The sequence below is a fragment of the Candoia aspera genome, chromosome 2 (assembly GCF_035149785.1).
Source record: "Candoia aspera isolate rCanAsp1 chromosome 2, rCanAsp1.hap2, whole genome shotgun sequence".
Taxonomy (NCBI): Eukaryota; Metazoa; Chordata; class Lepidosauria; order Squamata; family Boidae; genus Candoia; species Candoia aspera.
The window spans coordinates 239,505,760-239,531,731 of NC_086154.1; the positions used below are offsets into that span (position 1 = coordinate 239,505,760).

The window sequence follows — 25,972 nt, forward strand, 5'->3', positions numbered from 1 at the left end:
CATGACATGGAGTGCCTTTTTCAAATGCTTTGCACCGTGCTACTGGTTAAGAGTTTTATGTCAGCATAGGGCCATCTCGATCAGGGAGTAAGTAGAGGTTTAGGATCAGAAGTTTCGTAGCTTCTCCTGACTTTCTCCCTTGACAACTTCTGGAATGGTTTCTTTTGCTCTTACCCAACATTGGGCTTTCAAGTTCAAGAAAGCACGGACCTCAAAGGATTGTAGGGGCTGGACTGTGGTAGGAGGTAGGATTGATAATGAATTCTCCATCTTCCTTCCAGGTCCAAGGCTGGAAAAACTGAAATATTGTATGATCCTCTCAGATACAAAACCATGGCCTAAGGTTAATTTAATGATGTCTTGTCTACCTCCAACCTAATAGAATATTTCAGTTCTACTTGTTACATCTATTGGAACAAAAAGACACATATCCAGAAAATAAAATTAATATTGAATATTTATAAAAAAGTGATTAATTAAATATAAGTCAAGCTTGCTAAATGAGACTTTAAGTGATAAATTTTCCAGAAAAGCAGCAAACAAACTGGTTCAGCCCAAATAGGCAGTCTGAATGTAAATCCTGCTGAGTTTAATGGCACAAAAAGGAGGGTAAAGAATGTTACTTCTGATCTCTGATTGTGAAAGAAAACAAAGTCAGTGTCATGTTCCCCGTTGCAAGGCATAAGTGCATCACAACGGGAACATGCACATCAGGAAAGAGGAAGGGATAACCATTATCCTTTAAACACACACATCATATCCCTTAAGCACCCAAACCCATAAATAAATCAACAGGACAACAGAAACGCACCTCGGACAGGATCTGGAAACCATTAACAGATCGGGGGAACTCCTACTCATTACCCCGGGGGACGCACCTGCACCGGACGAAGGCAAGGAGACAAAGGGGAACGTTGGAGATCGCCCGAATCACCCATCGCCGGACCCATACCAACGCTAATCACCCATCCGGACCTGGCTTGGGGGACAATAGGGGGTGGAGAACAAGGTCCGCCACTGGGGTATAAACGGGGTATAAACCCTGATACCACACCCGCATTCCCGTCTTTTTCTCCGCATGCATTCTGCTTCAATAAACCCGGAAATCCTTAAACCCTTTAAGTGAGTCCGTGTCTTATTCAGAACAAGGCTGCCCTGACAGTCAGGGCTTCCCAATTTATATGGGAGCTGTCATATAATTGGGTTCTTTTATGTAAATTTGCCAGTCAGTGGCCAAACTGTATTACGGGCTGCAAAATCAAATAGAGTTTGTGTTCCCTTTCTGTTCTGACATACACAATTTTAGTTGGCTAAAAGGAAATAGAATAAGAAAATAGCCCAAGAAGAAAGAACAGGAGTCATCTACAACATACAGCGTAAGGAATGTAACAGCCACTGTAGGACAGACAGGCAGAAGACTAGCAGAGCACATCCATGAACACCAATTGGCAGTCAGAAGACATGATGAAAACACCTTAATCCCACAACACAAGGACAGACTCAGCCATATTTCAACTGAGAAACTGTGAGCATCCTAGACCAAGCTAAATCCAAAAATGTGAGGGAATTCCTGGAAGCTTGGCATTCAGACAAATCAGCCATCAATAGACACATAGAGATAAACCACATTTGCACACCATTCAAAGGAGACACTTAAAAAGCTAAGAAGGAAACAAAAAGACCAGAACACATCCTCTCTGGCAGCCTATACCTAGATAAGCAGGGATGAACACCAGACAAACAATCAAGCAGAAAACAATTCCCTAATCAAGGAACTACCAAGGAGAAAACCACACCCCCACCAACACTGGCAGGACAAGCTACTGTATATAAACAGGGAGCAAACCCCACACTCACTAGCACTGATGATGTTACCTAGTTGGGTAATGAAACATCTGCAAGCAAATAACCAAGCATCAAGGGCTTCTCAGAAAATAATTTGTTTAATGTAAAAACCTGTCTTGTTCGCAGCATCAGTGTGCATCCTGACAGAATTCCTGAGGACATCAAAAATATGCAAAAAAAGCTCAGGAGAACTGATTCCTCAGCAACTTCCACAAAGGTGATTGTATCCAAGCCATAAATTGTTCCAGAGTCATAAAACTAAGAAGTGATCATATGCAAACAACAAGGTTTCAAACATAGAAAAACTTCAAACATAGTTTAAAAAAAGGTGCCTGATGATTATTTTCTATTGCATATTTCTGTAAATTAGCATTGTTAAATAATTTCTAGTCAGCTTCTTCCATGTAACCCACAAAGCTTTAGCTTTCACTGTGGGATGTTAATGCTGTGGTAAATTTATGCTAGCAATTTTTGTGTCTGTGTGTGGTTGAGGTGGAAAAGGTAAAATGGTGCTTTCTTCTCCTTTTTTTTTCCCCTTTCGTAGCAGTAGCCACAATCCAAAGGGGACATTTTTCTGTGCAAACTGGTTTGCTTTCTTAATGATTTCAAGGGAACAGGAGGAGGATTTCCCAACAGATCTGAACAATGGATTACAATTGTCCTTCTCTTGTGTGTGTGTGTGTTTTAATGATATCAGAATCCATTTTCTGAAGAGATTTCCTCTCCCTATCTGATGCAACACTCACATCCTGGTGGGTATTTTGTATGCTGTAACTGCACAAGCAGTTTCAGAATGTGCGAAGATAAGACACTGTGAGCCACAAGCCATTAAAGGAATATCACGTGAAGCTTCAATAACTTGATATGGTGTTTTTCTGCTAGATATATTCTAATTATAAAATTGCTTCTGATCCTTGCCTGGTCATGAGGTGTGACCTTCATATTTTTGTACACGGGAAAGCAAAATATCAACTGACTACCAGATCACCCACAGCTATCCAGCAGATTCTCTCTCTCTCTCTGTCCATGTACATACATACATTTCCCTTCCCTTCCCATTGTAGTATAAAACAATTCCCTTAATGCAATACATCACATTTTCCCTTTCCTTCCTGCCCCCACTTTTCTGAATTAAGGTAATTTGAATTATAATAATTAACATTTTATATGTGGCAATCTCTTTGATTTTTCTTCTGGTGAAAAAAGCTGCTCAGAGATTATAAACACATGTCAGACATGAATTACATATCCTGTACAATAAAAATTCACAGCGAGATAACAAGATGGTGGCCTTTTGCCTGGAGAAGCCATAAGCAGCTCTTGTACGGAGAGTGGAGATCTATTTTTTTTTATTATTCAGTTGTCAAATAAACTTTGCCCTAAAGGAAGCTGATACAAGAATCCTTAAACCACTTTCAGTCTGGCCTCTGTTCATAATAGACAAACAATTTCATGCTTAGTTTCGGAAGCATGTAAGCAGCTGGCTTCCTTCATGACCATTTTCATTTTTTCTGATTATTTAAAAAAAACAAACCAACAACGTGACTGTAGTGAGACATAATTTAAATGCATATCATACATATTTATTTCCCAGAACATCAAATAAAACCCTTTGCATCTTTGGCATAGAAATGTTGTCTTGATAGTCCCTGTGCTTGGATTAGCAATTTGACCTTGATTATCATCAGAATGTGACAAGGATGTAAAGTAGGAAATTTCTCTGGAGCAAACACTTTAAAGAACCTGCCTAGAATATCGTATTTTTAGCTATCATCTTCATAATAGAAGGGGCAGGTAGGAATCTTCTGGAAAATAAATTGGGATATTCTTTTTCTGCATTGGCTTTTAGATTTGAGATGACAAAAGTGTACTCACAGAAGTCATGCAGAATTCTAAGCCAGAAGTTGAAAAAGAAATCTTGATTCATTACAAAAACTTTTCACTAAATGAAGGGGGAAAAAAGACTATTGTTGGTGCTACTGTTACTGCTGCTGTGACTATACTTATTTATATAGCAAGGTCTTTTAGCCCCAGATTACTCTGCAGGGGAGTTTTGAGGCAAGTCAAGTTATATTGGCTACTGACAATGTGACAGATTTGTTTTTTACTAGAGATGGAACTCAAACTTTTTCTGTCTACAAACAAAAGCATTGGGATTAGGTTTAGTAATCTTAGCTACAAGTTCTGTCTCATATCTACTAAGGAAATGCTGTTATAAGACATACTAGCCGTTCTGTGGCCTCATTCATAGACTCACCTTCCAACATTTTTCTCCTTTGGCCAACAATGCTCTTTTGTTGTCTATATAAGAAAGATGTGAGCAACCTATTCCTGAACTTTTTTTTGTGCTTTCTCATAAGGTCCCAGAAATCACACTTTTGAATGTCACTGGCAAATTGCCAAGAAACAGAAGTGTAATTTCCTGCTATTTTTCAGATGAAAAAATTAAAAGGGTATATAAGTTGTGCCAAAAGAAGATTTACAAACATTTGAATATGACAGTCAGTGTAATGAGTGATTAAAATGTTGGAGAGATCTAGCTCAAGTCCCTTCTCAGCTGTGGAGCTCACTAGATGACTTGGACCCATTATTTTTTCTCTCAGCTCAACCTACCTCACAGGTTGTTGCTGTTGGAATAACATTAAAGGAGATCCTCTCTGAATGCTCAGACAAAAAGAAGGATATATATGCAATAAGTAACAAACAAAAATCCAATAATCAACCCACAAAAATAAACCCAATTTCCCCCAAACTCAACCCAACCATCTTCAGAAAGGTCACATCACTAACTCACAAACTGCACCCAAAATATTTTTCTTAAAAAGCTCAGTTTTCCTACAAAAAGACCAGAGTGTGCCAAGCAAACAGGCTCAAACTTGGTATTAAAATAATAACGAATGTAACAATATGTCTATCTTTTAGAACATTGATCAGGATCATATCCATTCTCTCTACATTGGGTAACTTCAGTAAATTTCAGAAACAAATCCAACTTACAAGCTTAAGTTTTTCCTTAAAATAATTCAGCTCAAGATTCTGATGCTAGTCTTTGCTACCTGCTGCTAATAGACTGTGATTACCATCTGCCTTTAGCCCTTATTGCTAGCTCATAATGTTATCAGAGTCAAGTAGAGTCATATCTTTCCTAAATAGCTCTGTAACCATATGTTACACATGAGCATGATTTTCTCAGTGGTAGTTTTTATCAGCAGGGATGCTGTGATCTTTTCTATCACCTTTTAGGCTTGCTTCTGATGTGCTTGAAAAATCAAACATCTGTAAACAGTATTTCCAGCTGTGATTTAAAGAAAGCAAGTATTAGAACTTGACAATCCAATGCTGATCAGTGAATGACTCAGGCCAAGCATGTTGAGCTATTTGAATCAAATGTTTCTTTCTTCTTGCTGCAGAAAGATTAAGCTTTAAGATTTTCATTTGGAAACAACATCCTGCCTCTAACCTTAAATACTGAGCTTAAACTATGATTGAATTATTTACTGACACACAAATAATTGGCCCACCAATTGCTTGCTGTATATTTTTTTAAATAATTGAGATAATTGTTTTACATGGACCTTTGACTCTGTCTCACATAATTCCTTGATGTCAAAATCAGGCAGACAATAGAATGGATTCACCCTATTGAAGGGAGAAGAGGTGATTATCTGGATTTTTTTCACAGCCTTTTTCAGAGTGAGAAATGTGTTTGGTCTTTGAATAGTGTGTTTGGAGTCACACTCCAAAAAGCAGGGCCAAATTAATACTCCTCACTAATCTCTTCTGGAATGATAACAAGAGGAGACAATAATTGAAACGGTCCAGGGTATCATCTCTTGAGTGAATACGTTGCATCAGACTTCAAAGGAATGCAAGTGTGTTTTCCTCTTTGTGTGTGTGTGTCAGAGAGAGAGAGAGTACATGATATGAGTGCCACCCATGTACAACTAATAGTGTATGGTTTGATTTATAAACAAATAATCTGTTTTATGCTTAAGTCTTCCTATTTATCAGCTGGAAAAGAATGTCCTCAGCTTTAAGGCTGAGTATTTATATAGATGTCCAAAAATGTAAAGAACACCACAATCCTGTATCCATTTATTGGGAGCAAACCACATTCACATTTGCAGTTCTAACTCCTGTTTTAATTATCTTTATTTTTAAACTTATGTTCCATGTTTGCTTTGCATTTTTTTACCATTTGCATCTCCATGTTTAACTGTGTTTTGTTAGTCTTGTATTGCATTTTTAGATATTGATTGCATTCTATTTTAAAATAGTTTTACAGTCCCTAGGGAATGTGTTTTACAGATGTAAAGTTTCTAATACTGATTAAAAGAATTGGAATGCACTTTTAAGTACACATGGTGTATAGCATTGTGCTAGAGTTCATGTAAATGCACCATCTCAAATGAAAACATTCATCTAATTTGTTTGGAGGGTGAGTACTTGTGCTGTCCCAGAATGTTCTGGATACCAAGTTAAAACAGCAGCCTTGTTTCATTTGACTGATTGATATGTCCCTCTCATCATCCCATTAGAAATTCATGTTGCTCAGGATGATGGGAATGGTAGTTTGGCACCACTAAAGGCTATTTGTTAGGAGAATGCTGGAGTTCAGCAACACAGTATCTTGAAGTGTTGCGTGAAACTATATCTGCATATTTTCTTTGCATTAGGTGGCATTTGCTCCTGCTGGAACTTCGGCTCCTAAAATCCCAGCCAGATCAGCAACTACAACATCATGAGCAAGGATACAAACACTTTATCTGTCAGAAGTAAAAGTGTAAGTAAATGGTTGTATAAACCTCCCTTTGTCCTTATAGATTGAGTCATCTAATTGTGTTTGTTCTTACTAAAGTTGTGTGTTTGCATTAATAACATGGTTTAGGCAGTTTTGATGAACTCACGATACTTCTTTTTATCAACAGGATATCCACAAGGATGTTTCTCTCTTTTCTATTTTGCTTTCTGAATTTGTATCATTGCCTTCTTGTAGTTACATACTATTCAGGATAGCCAGTAATAATTAAAATGAATAGAATATCGCAGCAATTAAAAGCAAAGGAAACAGAGGTAGTTGCAGCAGTTTTGGACCCGGAAGTGATCTGAACATTTCCATAGTAATTTTTTCTTTCTGAATTTGTCCTATCTGATGATTATAATCTGTGTCTTTGAAAAAATAAAACAAAAAACAAAAAGCAAGGTAAATTTAGCTAACTAGAAGTATATTGTTAACTTACATTATTTTAAAAGAGGCTTTGACGTAGCAAAACATATTTCATCATGTTACTATTTCACAAAATATTGCATTATACCTCTAAGGAATTGCCAGTGAGATCTGTCTGTCTGTCTGTTGGTCTGTCAAATTTGTCCCTGCCCATCTCCTCTCACTGGAGGGACTATCTTTCCCTTTAACTGTTAGCATCAGAAAATCCCAACCACTTAATTAGGTTGCACTAGTTTCTGTTCAGTTTCAGATGTCACCCTAATAATTATTTTTGTTGTGGGAATAAGACCTGTCAATGTAGTGTTAATTAACATTAAGAGAAATTACAGTGAGAATTATTATTTTGGCAAATGGAGATGTGATGATTTTTTCTTTTTTTCTTTTAATTCTTCATTGCCATGATCTTTATTGGCTTAGAAGTGGTGTTGCAATTCTAGGATTTCATTCTCATGGCCCATTTCTGCTTCCATAGGCCCCAGGATGTCGCAGCTCTTGCATTATCCCCATGGAAGAAATGTGTGTTCTGACTGACAATAGCCAGGAAATTTACGTACATCAAAGCCACGCCAAGCCTATTGGTTCTGCTTTAATGTTCTTTTGTTTGCTAATGTCATGTAAAGACAACCATGAAAAATACTTTACAGTTTAGCTTTTGCTCTCCTGCCCTGTAGAATTATACAGAAATGACATCATACAGCTCAGGAGAAGCAAGTGTTTGAAAATGTGCCTGGCTGATGTGGCTTTGATCCCAGATCACCATGGTGGTGACTGTTGATGGGTTGACGTTTTGCACAGTATGTGGATGCTCATAAGTGATGTGTGCATCATGGTATTTGACAGTGAAAAGGGCTGCTTAAATTATGTTGCAAAGCTATAGAAAGTCAGTGTGTGTTAGAGAGAAGGGAGAAGTGTTTATGGGAGTTCTGTTACAGCATAGTTTCTTGAGAAGCTGTAGGACAGTTCTGCCTTTCCAATGTGAGCCACTCATCATTTGTGAAGGGTGGGACACATGACATCATTCTCAGCCCACCCCATCCTGCAGCTAATGCAATCTCTGACCTCTGTTTCTCGTCTCTGCTTCAAGAGTAGTGTTTTCCATCTTGTGCCAGCTCAAGTCACGCTGTCCAGTGTGTGTGATGCATTGTGAGCAAGCCCTTCCATTCCACTTGGCTACTGCATCTGTGGTAGGAATATCCCCTCCCCTCTGGTCGCTGATTGTTGGCCTCTGCTGCCATTTTTGGAAAGATAAAAAGTTGGGCTTTTTCTCCCCTAGGTTCCTTGATGGAACAGGGCAAAGATGGACCTGTTTTTGTGTTTTAAAATGAGGTAAAATTGACAAGAATTCTGTTACTTTCACCTTCGGTTCCAAGAAACAGGAAAAATAATAAAATTGTGGTATTTTCTTTTCTTTTTTTTATGAGTCCAGGAGGGATAAAGAATCAGAGGAATCTACCATTCCAGAGGCTTTGGTAAATTCAGGTTGGACAGAATACCAAGTCACCACTGCAGCCAAAGCAAAGGAAGTAGTTAAAATCCAGAGAGGGATTTCTCAAATTGGCTTCATCTCCAGCTGAAGATATGGGAGATAAACAGTTAAAGGTGTAGAAAATCCCTTGTACAAGACTGCCATAATTCCTAGTCACCTTATTCTAAAGTCATATTGGCTGGATAAATGACAGTTTGAATTGGAAAGACTGTTGTCCATCATTTAAGAACTGCAAGCTATAGGGGTGCTTGTTTTCTATGAATTACATATTTCACTATCTGATTAACCGGTGCCAATATCAAACAAAGTGAATTTTGTCTCAGCTTTCCATGCAACAATGATTTGTCATTCAGATTTAAGTAGTTGTAACGCTTCTGAAAGAAGTTTTGGGCTTTGTGGAGCCTCCATAAGGAGAAAATGGTACAACTAGGAGGAAGGCATAAAACAAATAAGAAATGCATGTGATTACTGAATTAGCATAGAACATATCCACCTTTCTACTCACAGATTAGCCATCTTTTGTCCTAACATTATTATACTTTGATTCTCTGTCTTTCCAGCCAGAGATACAGAATGGGGATAGAGTGGTCTATAGTTTTTAGAAGCACTGGATTTAGCAGTGGCCTAGTGTGTCTGATAGACAGTTGTTCTGTTTTGAAGGCAGGTCTGTTGACAAATTTGCAAATATAAAAGCTATATTGGCTACAATGTTCATTTTTCTTAAAATTATCTCCCTTTCTCTTGTACATTCATAGGGATATAAATAACAGGACAGAAGCATAACTGGCTTTAAGCCTAGTGTGATATTTTCAGTAATCTTAAAATAGAGGGGAGGATGCAATTTTTAGATACTTTTGGTCTTGAAATAATCATAAGTGGATCAAAGAAAAGAATATGTGCTCTGGTTATTATATTTCTAATTTAGTTAGATTAGCCCTGAAAGGAGAAAAAGGCAAACTAACTCTAGATTTTTTTTTTAAATCAGAAGAGAAATTTAATTAATTTCACAGAAGGGAGTGGATTTGTCTTCTTTTCCTTTATCTACACCTGGATTTTTGTTACTTGTTTTCTTTCCAGTCTGTTGGTGTGGCTCTTGAGAAAGCTGGGCCTTGAGAATTTGTGGCAAGTGTTGAGCATGGTACAGATTTCTGTGGAAATTACAATTTAAGCTATGACTCACTCTCAAGGGTCATATCCAGAACAATATACTGTCTAATTTTATCCTCCAATTACATAACCTTGAAATCCTTCAATTTTGCATCAGAGATAGCTAAATAATATCATTAAAAGCCCTGCAAAATCAGTTTGATATGAATTCAGCTTTTGGGGGGTAGAAGAATGCCCAACAGTTATTGTTTAAATCTGTAGCTGCAAAATAAAAAGGATTAAATGCCCCTAATTATTTTCATATAATCAAATCTGCCAACATCCATAATTAGCTTTCAGTTCTATCCATTAGATTAGTAGTAATTTCATCAACAAGTGGTAACTGAAAATGTCAAATTAGTTTAGTTAAAATTGCTCAAATCCAGATAAATTCATATTTGTTCTCTTTATTGTTTTCCCACTTGTTTTTTCTGATGCCTTTGAGTCAGTTTTTGACTCCTGGCAACTGCCTGGATTAGTCCCTGCAGTTTCTTGGCAAGGTTTTTCAGAAGTGGTTTTCCATTGCCTCCTTCCTAGGGCTGAGAGAGAGTGACTGGCCCAAGGTCACCCAGCTAGCTTTGTGCCTAAGGCAGGACTAGAACTCACGGTCTTCCGGTTACTAGCCTGGTGCCTTAACTACTACACCAAACTGACTTTTACTGAGAATTTGTTCTTTTTCCTGAACCTCTAACGACAGCAAGTCTATTGATTCTATATGCATCAGCTGCTTGTTCTAAAGTTAAAATCATTTTTCTCATATTCTTACCCTCTCTCATCTTATTCTATACACAGTACAGATCTTGATTAAAGGTTAATATAATGTTTTGAATTCATAAGTCTGTGCTAAAAGTTTTAAACCTTTCAACCTATATTTTGTCCTTCTTTTTGTTTTCCTATAAAAAACTTACAGTTCTCATAAATGGTATTTTTTCTAGGTGCATAATTATTTTCAAACATTTCATATAATACTTTTATATTTTTATCAGTTTCCTCATAAAATTGTTGCAACTTCTTCATCAACTTGCAAAATCCAAGCTGTCATTTTTAAAAATTTAGAAAACATTTCCTTCAAAATGGCTTCAGCTGAGCCATAGTCTCTCAATATTCTTCCAGCACTTCTTTCTATATTTCTGATACCATGTTGTGTTAAGACTAACGAAGGTGGGAAAGTTCAAAAATGCATGTGGTATGTAAAAAAAAAAGAACAACAACTGTATTGATCTGAATTGGCAGCGATAGGCATACAACAAATATATATGGGCATGCAACAGCCAATATATATTTTTACTCAGCTATGACTTACACACAAAACCTTAGACACACGTGATTAAACAAATTCTACCAAGTCACAACAGCATGGGAAAGGGCATGGCATTGAAGCACCTGCTTATCATGTTTCTTCCTCTTCCTTTCTTCTTCTCTTTCTCAAATCAGTATTTGCTTTTTCTGTGGATGGAGTTGCTGCATTTATGCATCATGCTGGGCCAGATTAGTTGAACCCAACTGGCAATCTATTTTTTTCTATCTTATTTGGTTTTTTTCTCTTCAAGTCCAAAAAACAAAACAAAACCAGTCTGTTTGTTTTTCACTCTAAATACTATAAATTGTTTACTGTAGCTCCAGCCATGATCCTGGCTTCTTACAATGTCTCTGTAGATAATGAAGTCTGGAAAACTGCCAGTCTTCTTCAGTCTTAAGGACCTTCAACCCCCAAAGCTAATGACATTTCTGGATGCCAATTAACTATTGATCCAGATTCAAGATTTTGCTCTTCAAATATATATGACTCCAAACAATTTGAGATTAGGATACCTGGCAGACTATCTTCACTGTTACTGGCCAGGGTGATTGCTAATATCATCTGTGGCAGTCTTCCTGCATATGCTGAAAACCAAGATTTGTAATACAGTAGTTCAGCAAACCTTAAGAGACCATTCAGTTACTCCTGAGTGCCCATTAAACCCAAAAAGCATCATTTGCAACATTTACATCATTTGTATAAAGATGTTATGCAAATAATGTCATTTGTATTATTGTGTCATGACAACCAATGATGTGGTTGATGCAAATGATGGATACTGATGCAAATAACAAATGGTCTGGAGTACTTTGGACATTAAGTGCAGGTAGTGTCTGAACAGAAAATGTGTCTATTGTATCAAAGTCCATTAAACTGAGGTCCAGTTAACCAAGAGCTTATTGGAAGTGAAGCATTATACAAATATGTGACATACGTAGTGTACATACATACAGTACATTTATTCAGAATTCTGTTCTTGCAGTGTTCCAGGCTTGGGTTTCTCTGTAATTCAACTCATCTATCAGGAACTGGCTCCTGTGACATTTTCCCTAGTAGTTCCATAGAGGAGTTTGTCAGAGCTTGTCTGTGGAAAGCAATATAAGGTGAGCCCAGAGTTAGGAAACTGGAGCAGTGTAGCCTGAACTAAAGTTAAGTTCAAAGTTAGAAATAAGGAAGCGCACGCACACACACACACACACACACGTACAAATACAATTCAGGACTGAAGAATAACAAAGATACAGGGGCATACATCTTGTCCAAAACTTCCCCTAGAAGGGAAGATTGGAGATTGGGTGGTAGTTATTCAGAGCAGCTGGACTAAGATATGGTGTCTTCAAGAGGGGTTGCACCACTTTCTCCTTCAAGGTAGACAGCACAGCCTCCTCCTTAAGAAGTACAGTATTAGCCACTTCTCAAATCCAGCTGCACACACTTTGCCTGGCCACTCTAATAAGTCAGGGAGGGCACAGACTGAGCTCACAGATGGCAACAGAAAGAGCCCTATCAACCTACTTAGCCTTTACAAGTTGAAAAGAATCCCAGATGGCCTTGTAAGATGTAATCTACCTCTTCTGAGGCCTCTACCAGCACTTGCAATTGCTAGAAGCGGCTTTTGTGCAGAATTGTGAGAATTAGAACTCAAAGACCATGAGTTCTAATTCTGACTTAGGCATGAAGGCAGCTGGGAGACTTTGGGCCAGTCATTCTCTGTCAGCCCTAAGAAGAGGGAAATGGCAAGCCTCTTTCAAAAATGTGGCCAAGAAAACATCAGGGACTCATTCATGCACTAGGGACTTGTCCATGCACCAGAAGGCAAGGCTGACTTAAAGGTACCACCCCTAAAGCATGTTGCTTCTTGGCTTCACTAAAAGAACCATGTTGCAAAGCACCTTGTTGAGATGAATCCAGACTGGCTCACATACGTCTAATAGGAAAGAAAGAAAGAAATGGTGCAAAGGTGAATATTTGTCAATTCAGCTAAATATTTTTGATTTTCACTTTAAAACTTGTTTTCAACAATTAAGGTGGGCAGCTATAGAAATCAAATAAATATTGAAGAAAAAGTGTATAAAAGGTGTAATGGACTGATGAAAACTTAATTTTAAAAGCATTTGAGGGGTGGTCATGGCTAAACTTAGGGCAGTTTAAGTGGAAAATGAAGAAAAAAAACATTTTGGTGTTGAGGGCTTGATAACTGAGAGATTACTATATGGAAATGTGAGGTGTTTAATTTACTGCTTTGTTTTCTCCTTTTTAAAAAGAGACTTATTTCAGAGAGTTATTGCTTGCAAAGAATGGCTGTGGGTATTGGAGCTGGATCATGTGTTCCAGATGCTAGTAAACACGCTTCTAGTGGAAGCTGTTAAGTGGGAGCCAAATAGTGTGAAAAATTGAAGGGTGTATGCCACAGGAACTCTTGCAAGGAGCTCATCCTGAGAGACAGAACAATCAGTCTCCATGGGCAGATGGCAGCGGCAGCAGCAAGTGCCATGGAAAAATCTAGAGGCTGGGATTTGCCTCACTGCTCATGTTTTCAAGACAAAAGTAGTAATAGAACGATATCCAGGAGTGTTCATTCATATCCCATTTTCTATCTATCTATCTATCTACATGCACATGCACATGCACACACGTATATGTATATGTACACACACACACACACACACACAAATGGAAAGTCAGAGATGAACAGAGAAAGTTTAATTTGAATGTTGGTTTTCAGTTGCTTTGCACTGGAAACACACCTAGGGCTGAGCATACAGTTTACAGGAAGGACACAGGAAAGAGGGAGGGAGAGGGAGATCAGAAAGCAAGAGAGCAAGACAGATCAATGAAATGGACAAATTGGAAAGTAAGTCATAAAGTGCACAAAAAAGTTACAGAATATTAAAAAAGTGCTGTGAAATTGGTATTGGATCATTGTTAGTGTAGAAATAGTCATGTATTGTTTGCGTGTGCATTTTAAAATAATCTCTAAGGTTAATGCCCTTTGTCCAGTTGATCTGAATTTTGACAGGTGTGTGTTTAAAAGTCAAATTTAAAGCAAATTAGAGTATGTCATAATAGAGTAAATATCCAACAATGATTATAATAGAGCTGAAATATAAACAAAAGCTAGAGAAAATTAATAACTCAATTTGAACAATGCTAGTTTGGACAAAGAAGGCTTGCCATTTTTTGTAATTTAAAAAAAGAGAGATCATTCCCATACATTTGAGTCATTGCAGTAAAGTCCTCCTCCCATTGGTGTTTAGAGTGTGCAATTCCTCTAAGCTCTTGGAGTACCAGGCCTGGTTTTGTAGGTTAATATATATATAGATGCAACATATCCCGTATGTATGTATGTATGTGTGTATGTATGTATGTGTATAAAAACAAAAGTAAGCAGTACAATTCCTAGTACACCAGTGTATTACATCTACAATTCAGTACTTGATAGGGTGGGGTATGCTGCATTATATTTTAGAAGCATTTCTCATGGTACAAAAATCTATCACTAGATTAAAAAACAATTTATCAAAGTGTTGGAGATGAGGACAGGATTTACTCAACACACAGAAACCCATCACCCCTGCCTGTAACAGCTGAGAACATAATTGTGGGAGATTTAATGAAATTGATCAAAGAGCCATCAGAGTCTGTTATTTTAAAATGTCACAGCTAAGTATGATCAAAACTGAGCGAATTGATTAGCAAAGCATCATGCAGACTATGACTTGACTTTTATGTAGGCAATGGTTTCTCTTATAGAATAGAATGGAAGGAAAAAAGTAGGTACTGGTGAGAGGACAAAAATAAATTCAGCCAAATAAGCTGTTCCCCCATCACATGGCCAGTTAGAGGGTTGCAAATATCCCAGTGATAGCAACTATTCTGTATATTGTGAAAAATTTAGCATGAGTCCTGTCTCTCAAGCTAGTTCATATCTTTCAATATTCAGCAATCTGAGGAGCTGGAATCTTGTAAGATCCAAAGTAAACTACCAAGAGAGACATAAAGGATTCTAATGAACACTTCTGTTCTGGAGTTAAGTATCTTGATCAGGTGATGCTCTATCTGTCCATGAGAATGGCCTTTTACTAGTACTTTGAAGTTATCAGTATATTTTCCAGTGCGGCATAGTAATTCTGTAATGTTGAAGAAAATTGATGCATTTTGCAATTGAGAATCTACTCAGGTGCCTCATTTTGTGTGTACACCAACCAAAATATCTTCACATTATCAATTGTTCACTTTTGTGTCAGCTGGCATCTTTTATTTAGCCCCAGATATTGTAGCAGTACTTTAAAGCAAAAATATGTTACCCGTTTAGGGGACTCAAGTACCTGCTGGTTGTCTGGATGTTTTAAAATAGAGGCATTCAATAGTGCATGCAAGCGTCGTGCAGTGATTAAAATGAAATAGGAGATAAAGTTTGTTTTTAGTTCTATAATTAGCATTTGCACTGCAAAATAAAGTAGGAATATTATTTTCTTGCACTATAAGACTCTGGTGCTATGCAGAGTTAGGAAAGCTTAACCTTCTTGATTTATATAGTTTAGATGTGCCTGAGTATGCACCAACCTATAAAGCATAGTGATGTTGAATTGAAAATTGGATTCAATAAACTAAAAACACATTATAAAAAGGAAATAAATAATTCATGTTCTTTAACCCACTGGATGGATATGGATTTTAAGTATATGTCTTTTGAACTTCTAGCTCATTTACTTATTGCTTCTATATAAAGTACTTATATGCTACATGCCTTTATCAGGAGGCTTCTGAATAGCAAGTGATCTTGCAGACTGAATTTGCTGCAATAAGAAAGTACAAGGATGGATAAAGTATACATTGCCAAGATATATCACATGCAAAGTTTCAACTATATGCTGTATTTTTTCACCTTAACTTTTGTAGGCTACTTTAACGGACATTGCAGTTGACTGTTTCAAGTTGGTATGTTTGTTGTGCTTAGGGAGTTGGTGGCCAGTAGGTATAAAATTATGAAGAAATCATGGTTCAGAAGAGGCTTGGCAACAACTGTGATTCTTCTCAAATCTTAACTGACTCTAATTGGTCGATAATCTTTCCTAGCTAGATGTGGGCACATGGGGATTCTGCTTCAAAAGCAAAATCCAAGTTCTGCTTAAAAGAAACATTTTTGATCAAGGGGCCACACTTAACATTCCTTAGGAGCCCAAGGGGCAATGATAGAAAATAGGTTAATGTTTTTCCTTTGGTTTTGGGGGGAATTTGGAGGATTGTCAATTTATGTCAGCCTTCCCAAGTAGAGCAGACAGGAAACACAACCAGATGAGCTAATTCAACTTTATTGTAAGGCTACAATAAAGTTGTAACAGAACTTTAACAGAATCTTGCACGTCTGAAAGTACAAACCTCCCGCGTCTCTTTTTATAGCCTGACAAGTTAGGGAGGGTCCTTTCTGAGTTTCTTTCTGTGCCAGTTATGCAGCTGTGGGCTTCCCCCCTCTCCATTTTCCCTGGCAGCATCTCTTCCCCCTCACCTCTCCCAAGGTTATTCCCACATACCATTACATCTTATTGACTTCACTGAAGCCCATTTCCAGGAGCTCAAGCTGGCACACCTAATAGCATGAGGTATGATAGTGCACACTCTCTTTCAGCAAGCAGTTCCCCTTAAAAATAAACTTATCCTTGTGACTCCAGAGGTTAATGAATTTCAGAGGTGGAGGAAAAGAGCTGCTTCTCAAGGATCATGTTAATATTATGTGTTAGCAGTCAGTATTGTTGGTGCTCATGGGGCCAATGGAAATGTGATTCCTGATGAAAGGTGGGCTATAACTCATAAAAATGGAAAAGAATGTTTTTAGAAAGTACACTGCAAACCTGATCAGGAGTTCTTTAAATTGAATCCTATGGGGGAGGGAGAAGAGAATCCAGAAAACAGTTCAGTGCCAGAATATGGTACTGGGACTGGCAGGGGTATGCAAGATGGGGAGGCACTCAGTACTGAGCTTGTAAATTCAAAAAGGGATAAGGAAGTTACATGACCAAAGGATTCCAGGGTCCTATACAATTGCACAGGGTACAGAGAACAAACAGGAAAAACTAGAAGTCTTAATGTAGGGAGGCCAATATGATTTAGTAGATGTTACTGAAACCAGGTGGGATGAAGCTCATGAGTGGAATGCAAGGATTGAAGGATATAGTTTTTACAAAAGGAATATAATAGACAAAAGGGAGGAGCAGTGGCATTACTTGTGAAGGAAGTGCACAAATATATTCCGATCCAGGAATTTGAGCATGAGGGTTCAATACAAGGAAAGAAAAACAACAAAGTTTTTTTTAATACCCCCAAGTCTATTATCTGGATTATGCCTTTCTAGACTAGGGTCCAGAACTTTTAAGGATGGCAGACTTAATAATAATGGGTCTGTCATCAATTGCCCAGAATCGTTGGAAAACCAGCTTGGCCAAGACTGCAAAGTCCTTAGTAATTTCTTAGTGCTCTTGCCGATTGGTTCATTCCCTAGAAAACTGAAGAAGAGTCAAGGGGATTGGTTCTCTTAGATTTGATCCTACCAACACAACACAGAAGAGCTGGTAGAAGAAGTAAATGCAGCAGGACTTTTGGGAGGAACCTTGGGTTTCCAGATAGTACAGAAAGGGACATCTGAGCATAATTGTACATGCATACTAGAGCACAGGATATCCAATTTCAACAAGCTTAGAGAATACTAGGCAAAATTGTGGAACAGATGATTAAGCAGTCAGCTTGTGAGTAAGTAGAGAAGAGTGGATTGCTTGACAAGAGTCAGCATAGATTTATAAGGAACAAGTCAGGCCAAACCAACCTGCTTTCCATTCTTGACAGAGCAACCAATTTAACTTGACCATGGGAGTGTGATGAACATACTGTATCTTCCCCTCAGAAAAGCTTTTGACAAAATCTTCCATGAAATTCTTGTAGAAAAGATGACAATATGTGGGCTGGACTATGCTACCATCTGATGAATACAGAGCTGGTTGAAAAATACCCAATTAGCCTTCAATAGCTCCATGTCACGCTGGAGGGAAATGTCAAGTGGCATATTGCAGGGCTCCGTTAGGCCCTGTGCTCTTCAACTTATTTATAAAGTACTTGGATGAAGATGCAGAAAATACAATTTTAAAATTTGCAGATGACACAAAAATAATGGAGATAGCAAACATATTAGAAACTAGCATCTCTAACTTTCAGCCAGATGCAACAGCTAATATATCATGAGTTTTTATATAGCATTAAGCATAGACTTACCACTCTGAGAATATGGGAATTGCTAGGAATTCACTAGAAAGCTTCTCTGTATCTTCATATGTATAACCTTTAAGCAAATCAGTGGGGAGCAGCAGTTCATAAACTCCAAATAGATAATCCCTTTTTGTTTTGTTTTAATGGCAATAACAAAGGCATTATTTATTTATTTATTTATCAAATTTGTCACCGCCCATCTCCTCCCACCAGAGGGACTCTGGGCAGTTTACAACAATAATCAATAAGACAATAAATATACAATAAAAGTACAATATATAAAATACAATATCTAAAAATACAGTTACAGGTAAATAATAATTATAGATAAAAATAGAGTCCAAAAGGCAGATAGTAACTCAGTCCTTGTATGTGCTGAGCACTCTAGGGCACTAGCCATCCCCAAACATGATGAGTCCCCTCCCTGCCCCAAGCCCGGTGGCAGAGCCAGGTCTTCAAATTCCTCTGGAAGGCCAGGAGTGATGGGGCTAACCTCACCTCTGGGGGCAAGATGTTCCAGAGGGCAGGAGCTACTGCAGAGAAGGCCCGCCTCCTGGACCCCACCAGATGGAATTCTCTTACAGACGGGGTCCGCAGCATGCCCTCTCTGTATGATCAGGTGGGACAGGTTGACGTAATGGGGAAAAGGTGGTCCCTCAGGTAGCCTGGCCCCATGCCATGTAGGGCTTTAAAGGTGATAACCAACACCTTGAATTGGAACCAGAAGCAAACTGGTACCCAATGCAGCTCGTGCAGCAAAGGAGTTACATGTGCTCTTCTAGGGGCACCAAAGATCTGCAGCTGCATTCTGGACCAGCTATAGCTTCCAGATACTCTTCAAGGGTAGCCCCATATAGAGCATTATTACCTTTAATTTGGTACCATTCCCCATTTCCAAATACTCTCAGAATGGTAGAGAATATTAACTGAAATGATGTTCCATGGTAGAGAGATGCAGGTTCAGGCTAGGCTTAAAAGGAGCATATATAATCTCTGGAGAGAGTAATATTGCTGGGAAAGATGGAAGGAAAGAGAAGATGAGGATGACCAGCAGGAAGGTGGATGGACTCAGTTACAGTGGCAATGAGTGCACAGTCAAAAGACCTGAAGGACCAGGTTGGGAAAGTTTGGCATGGAGAAAATCTATCTCTGTGATCACTAAGAGTCAACAGCAACTTGATGGCACATAATCAGTTGATACATATATGTAGAGAGAGAGAGAAAAAAGAGAATGAGTTGTTTGCATCTATTCACTGTGAATATCTGCAAGTAATAATATCTCTATATAAATCTGTGCTTAGGCTACATTCAAAATATTATGGGCTGTGCTGGTCCCCCTAACTTCAAAAGATTGTCATAGACTGAACTGGAAAAAGTACAGGAAAAATTGATGATAAATTATGAAGTCATGGGCATCTTCCCTACAAGTAAAGGCTAAGCTTTCAAATATTTTAGCTCACTGAACAAAGACGATTAAGGCAGAATGCATGACAAAGAGTTGCAAAATTAGAGATAATGTGGGAAACTAGAGAGATTTCTCCCCTCCCCTATAATAACAGATTTTATGGCTATCCTATATAATTGATTCACACCGTTTATAATTAATTTATGGAATTCATTTAGGGAAGATGAATCTAAGAAGGAATTATATTCAGAGAAGCTAGCTCCAAAATTTATATTTTAAGACATGCCTGTCTGTCTACTTAGCTACCTCTCTGTCCTGTCTATGTGTCTATCTATCCATCTATCTCAATGCTAGATTCTGGGAGAGCAGTAATGAGGGGATGGGTGAGTAGTGGGATCTGTGATTGACATAATGTGGAGCTGTTTGTGGTCTTCTGGCTGTCCACAATGGAAAAATCTGGGTCTTCCATCTGCCTGTCAATCATTTCCATTGTTCTCAGCCTAGCAGCAGATTTTTTGACCTCTCACAAATTGTTTATACTTCAGCTGCTAAGAATTTGTTTATACTTCAACCGGCCTGATTCTTCTTTGCTCTGTGGGCTTTACAATTTAATGCCCAACTCCTTTGACTCTAGCGCCGAATATACAATTGATCAAAGCCCTGTTCATGGGGAGGCCCCCATGATGAGGAAGCTGTGACTGTGATAGTTGAGTGTAAGTAAGAGAAAGGGAAGAGGAGGATCCCATAGTCCTTTTTTTTTCTGAGACCATTGAAAAGCAATCTTGAACCCAAGGTATGCTCTCCCTCCAGTCAGACAGAGGAGGACCTTCTCTCTCCCTCTTATTCAGAATGTAGGTATGTATACAAGCAGCAGTCATGCCCCCTTCCCTCAAAAGACTCTTGGCCCCTTGGAAGTCTTTCTCTCTCAAGTATATCATACGTGGTTACAAAAATCAGGATGACTAGTAGGTGGCAGCAGAGAGTTAGATTTTACTGAACCTATTGCTGCCATCTAGTTAGATGGCAGGAAGAAGTAAAGGAGGAAGAGAAAGGGAATGGCCAGCAGTGATTGCCAGGGAAGGAACCAAGAGATCCACTTTTCAGGCAGGCTGAAGGCAACAGTGGTCTTGAGAACAACAGCAAGCTGGTGGTGGTGACAGCATTTCCCCCCTCTGTCCTTCTCCTACAGCCCTGATTGGGCCTGTAGTTGGAATATGGAGAGGTAAGAAAGAAAGGAGGATTTCAGCTAGAACAAATGCTGCAGCACAACCATCAAACCATTTGTCATTTCTCTCCCACCAAAATAAGCTGTTCTCTCCTCTCTCAAATTAGAGCCAGGAGGGGCACAACTGCTGCCACCTTATGAAAGGGAGCAGTAAAGTTTCTCTCTAGAGATAATGAAGTTGCTAAGTCTGCAGCTGCCAGGTTGGTCCCTTAAGAAATCAAAGCAATTGGAGAGACGGACAGCTTTAATTGGAACAGGATCTGTTGTTGCAAGCATGCAAGATTTTAAACAGACTCCAACAGATTGATCTTTTACAGCTTCCCAGGCCTCTTTCCAATGAAATGATGTCTGTATGTGTGTATAGACTTGTCTTTCTTCACCCCCTTTCATGTTAATTTCCTTCCACTTTTAGCTAAATTGCAAACTCCTGTGCTCCCTCGGTGCCCCCTGGACACATCTCAATGGGCCAGACGGTGCCCCACAACGGCAGCTTCTCAACAGACTGAACCTGTTGGGGCGACAGACTTGGGGGGGAAATGGGAAGGATTGGGGGGTGAAGTGGCTTTGGGAGAAATCCCTGGCTTTTAAAATCTTAGGGGATTCCGGAGGGGGGGAGGGGAAGGGAGACTGGCCATTCCCATTATATTAGGTGGCAGAGGGCTGGGGTCCCTTGGTGTGAGTGTGAGTGTGCCATTCCTCCCATGGGTGAGAGGCTCGGGAGGAGGTTAGGATTGGTTTGATGTGGAAATCTACCCGCGCTTGAGTGAGAGTCACAGGTGGTTAGGAGTGGCTGGTGTGTCCCACCTCTTCTAGTGAGAGAGGTTGAGGTGGGGCACTGTAAGGGTGTGGATGGCAGCGGTGACCCACCAGCGCCGAGAGCAGAAGCTGGTGTGCTGGGGGGGGGGGGATTGCCACTGCCTAAGGTGGATGGTGTGGGAGAAGATGGATGTGTGGGAAGAGGGACCCCTGGTTAAGCCCAGGAGTTCTGGAGGTCTGGGAGTGGAGGCTACCGGATTAGGAAACTCTGGGGGCTGTGGGGCAGGCTATTCCATCGAGGTGGTGACGGGCTGGGGATGTTATGATGGGACCCGGAGGGCAGGCCATCTTTGGGGAAGACACCCCTGGTGTTTATTACCGGTGCTGTGTTCCGGCCCTCCAGGGTCATATCCAGGCCCTTGGCGACAGACCCTCGCAGGCCCTGGTCTTCAGCTGCTGCTCCTTAACGCCAGGTCAGTGAACAACAAGGCCCCCCTCATATGTGATTTATTCACAGAGGGGGCAGACCTGGCGTGTATCACCGAGACCTGGCTGGGCTTGGAAGGGGGTGTAGCCCTCTCCGAGATGTGCCCGGCTGGGTTTCAAGTGTGGCACCAGTTGAGACACCGGGGCAGGGGAGGCGGGGTAGCAGTTGTCATCAGAGAATCTCTAGTGGCCTTCAGGGGCCCTGCCCCGCAAGTGGCTGGTTGTGAGACCCTGTTTTTCAAGCTGGGATCCTGAGAACAGTTGGGGGTGTTGCTGTACCAGCCTCCCTGCTGCATAGCAACCTCCCTACCCGAGCTGCTGGAGGCCGTCTTGGGGTTGGCAGTGGAGTTCCCCAGGCTTATGGTTTTGGGGCACTTCAATCTGCCATCCCTGGGACGTGCCTCGGAGACGGCCCAGGAGTTCATGGCTACCATGGCAACCATGGGCCTGTCCCAGATTATCTGGGACCGGACTCGAGACACTGGTCACACCCTGGACTTAGTTTTCTTGTCGGAGCAGTGGCAATGTGATCTGAGGGGAGAGTTAGATCTGTCCCCATTGTCATGGTCAGACCACACCCTGGTGACCCTGAGATTTTATTGTGCCACCCGGCTCCGCAGGGAGGCTGGACCCATTTGATTGGTCTGCCCCCGGCGACTGATGGACCCGGTAGGGTTTCAGAGGGAGCTGGGGGTTATTCCCGAGGGCCTGCTGCACGGTCCAGCAGAGGTCCTGGCCACGGCCTGGAATAGGGCTGCGGCCGGGGCCTTGGACAGGATCGTGCCTGTATGTCCTCTCTTGCCTCGCTTGACCCGTCACTCCCCGTGGTTTACGGAGGAGTTGAGGGTTTTGAAGAGGGTTAAGAGACGTCTGGAGAGTCGCTGGAGGAAGACGAAGACTGAATCTGACCGAACACAAGCTAGAGCCACTATTAAGGCCTACCTTGTGGCAGTAAGAGTGGTGAAACGTGAATATTTCTCTGCTCTTACTGCATCCGCAGAATGCCATCTGATGGCCTTGTTTGAGATCGCTCAATCTCTTCTTGGTCAGGTAGATCCAGGGACCCACCTACAAGGCTGTTTGGAAGAGTTTTCACAGCATCTGCAGGATAAAATCACTCAGATTTATTCTAAGTTGGACTCTAAGTGTGAAGCGGAGTCTGGGGAGATGCCAGGGGAATGTACTTACCCTGTTATCTGGGAACGGTTTGATCCTGTTGGGCCTGAGGAAGTGGACAGGATTCTCCAGACTGTGAATGCAACCACATGTCAGCTTGACCCAGGCCTTTCCTGGCTGATAAAATCAGCCTGGGAAGTGACTTGTGGTTGGGTCCAGGCGATGGTTAATGCATCCTTGAGGGAGCGGGTGTTTCCGGCTGCCTTTAAGGAGGCACTGGTATACTGCCTCCTCAAGAAGGCATCCTTGGACCCTACTATACTGGGCAATTTTCGCCCTTTCTCTCACCTTCCCTTTTTGGGAAAGGTGGTTGAGAAAGTGGTTGCGTTGCAGCTCCAGAGAATTTTGGAGGAAACGGATTATCTGGACCCCTTTCAGTCAGGTTTCAGGCCAGGATATGGGATGGAGACTGCATTGGTTGCACTTATGGATGATCTCTGGTGGGAGCAGGATGGAGGGAGTGCATCCATCCTGGCTCTCTTGGACCTCTCAGTGGCTTTTGATACCGTCGACCAGGCTATCCTTCTGGGGCGGCTCAGGGGGTTGGGGGTGGGTGGGGTAGTTTTGCGCTGGTTCACCTCCTTCCTCCAGGGCCGTTCCCAATCGGTAGCGATAGGAGAGGAGAGATCCGGCCCTCAACCCCTCCTTTGTGGGGTGCCGCAGGGTTCGGTACTCTCTCCTCTCCTATTTAATATCTACATGAAACCGCTGGGTGAGATCATCCATCACCATGGGATGAGGCATCATCAATATGCTGATGATACCCAGTTATATATCTCCATCCCGGGTGAAGTAAGTGATGCGGTCTCCACCCTTTCCAGGTGCCTGCAGGCTGTGGGGGCCTGGATGGGGAACAACAGGCTTCAACTGAACCCTGGTAAGACAGAGTGGCTGTGGATTGATGGCCCCTCGGGTTCCAGGAAGTTGTCATCTTTGGTTTTGGATGGGGCGGCACTGCCCCATTCAGAACCAGTGCGGAACCTGGGGATCGTCCTGGACTCGCGACTCCTGCTCAAAGAGCAGCTGGCAGTCGCGGCCAGGAGGGCCTTTGCACATCTTTGGGTGGTGCGCCAGCTACGCCCATTCCTGGACCGAGATGCACTCCGAACAGTCACTCATGCCCTTGTCATCTCCCATTTGGACTACTGCAATGCGCTCTACATGGGGCTACCCTTGAAAAGTATTCGGAAGCTTCAGCTGGTCCAGAATGCGGCTGCGCGGACAGTTATTGGGGCTGTAAAATCAGCCCATGTGACACCACTGTTACGCGAGCTGCATTGGGTACCAGTTTGCTTCCGGGTCCAATTCAAGGTGTTGGTTATCACCTTTAAAGCCCTACATGGCATGGGACCAGGGTACCTGAGGGACTGTCTCGTCCCCATAACATCGGCCCGTCCCACCCAGTCAGGCAGGGAGGGCATGCTACGGACCCCATCAGCAAAGGAATTTCATCTAGCGGGGTCCAGGAGGTGAGCCTTCTCTGCAGTGGCGCCCGCCCTTTGGAACATGTTGCCCCCGGAGTTGAGACAGATTTCCTCACTCTCAGACTTCCGGAAGAAACTTAAGACCTGGTTCTGCCGCCTTGCTTGGGAGGGGGAGAGAGGTAGCTCCACCTGGGGATGGCTGGCGCCATAGCACCCCTTAGTGATCCAACTCCACTTGGATTTCATGTTTGCTTTTATGTATATTTTAATGTAATTTTTATCTGGTTATGTTTTAATGCTATTTATTGTAAACTGCCCAGAGTCCCCCATTGGGGGAGATGGGCAGTGATATAAATTTAATGAATACATAAATAAATAATAAACTCAATGGGATGGAGTTCTCTCTCCCTCTCTCTCTCACACACACACAGACACACACACTAGTAATAACCCTGCTAGATCAGGAAAGACTTATATTGGCCAGAATTGTTTGTCACAGCAGCCAACCAATGTCTTTGGAACCATAAAGGCCAGATAGGATGGTGACAGCATTCTGTTGCTTCCTAACGAGGGGTAATGAGAACGATGCTGCTGCTGATCATAGTAGAAATACATAGCCATAGTAACTAGTATCTGAGGAAGGATCATATTCCACAGATGTCTCCAGTCACTTTTAAAGACATCACAATTGGTAGCTTTTGGAAATGAGTTCCATACTTTAAACAGTAAAACATTTTCTTTTGCCAGTGCTAAAGCTTTCAGAATTGCTAATTCCAAGATATAATAGTAAGCAAAGCGGCTCGAAGGCTCATTTCCTCCATACCATGCACAATTTTATAAACATTGATATATTTTACAACTTTTTTTTGGCAAACCTAAAAAGCCCTTGCTTTTGCAACCTCACTGAGTGATAACTCTGTTCCCTTTCCTGTACCTTCTTCAGCTGTATAGGATTCTCACTGAGAATAGCCAGAAGTATATGCAGAATTCCAAGTGTGGTCAAGCCATTGATTTATCTAAAAGCATTACAATATTGATAGATTTTAGAGAGCCAGTTTGGTGTAGTGGTTAAGGCATCAGGCTAGAAACCGGGAGACCGTGAGTTCTAGTCCCGCCTTAAGCACAAAGCCAGCTGGTTGACCTTGGGCCAGTTGCTCTCTCTCAGCCCTGGGAAGAAGACAGTGGCAAACCACTTCCAAAAGACTTGCCAAGAAAACTGCAGGGACTTGTGAATGGATT

At 41.0% G+C, this 25,972-nt stretch overlaps 1 long non-coding RNA gene across 1 annotated transcript in view; it reads left to right on the top strand.

Annotated features, from left to right (window-relative positions):
• LOC134491706 (uncharacterized) overlaps positions 1-25,972 on the top strand; it is a 169,749-nt gene that overhangs the window by 67,623 nt on the left and 76,154 nt on the right. The window contains exon 2 of the long non-coding RNA XR_010067352.1: positions 6,522-6,628. This is a non-coding gene — a long non-coding RNA (uncharacterized LOC134491706). The remainder of the gene's footprint in view (positions 1-6,521; positions 6,629-25,972) is intronic.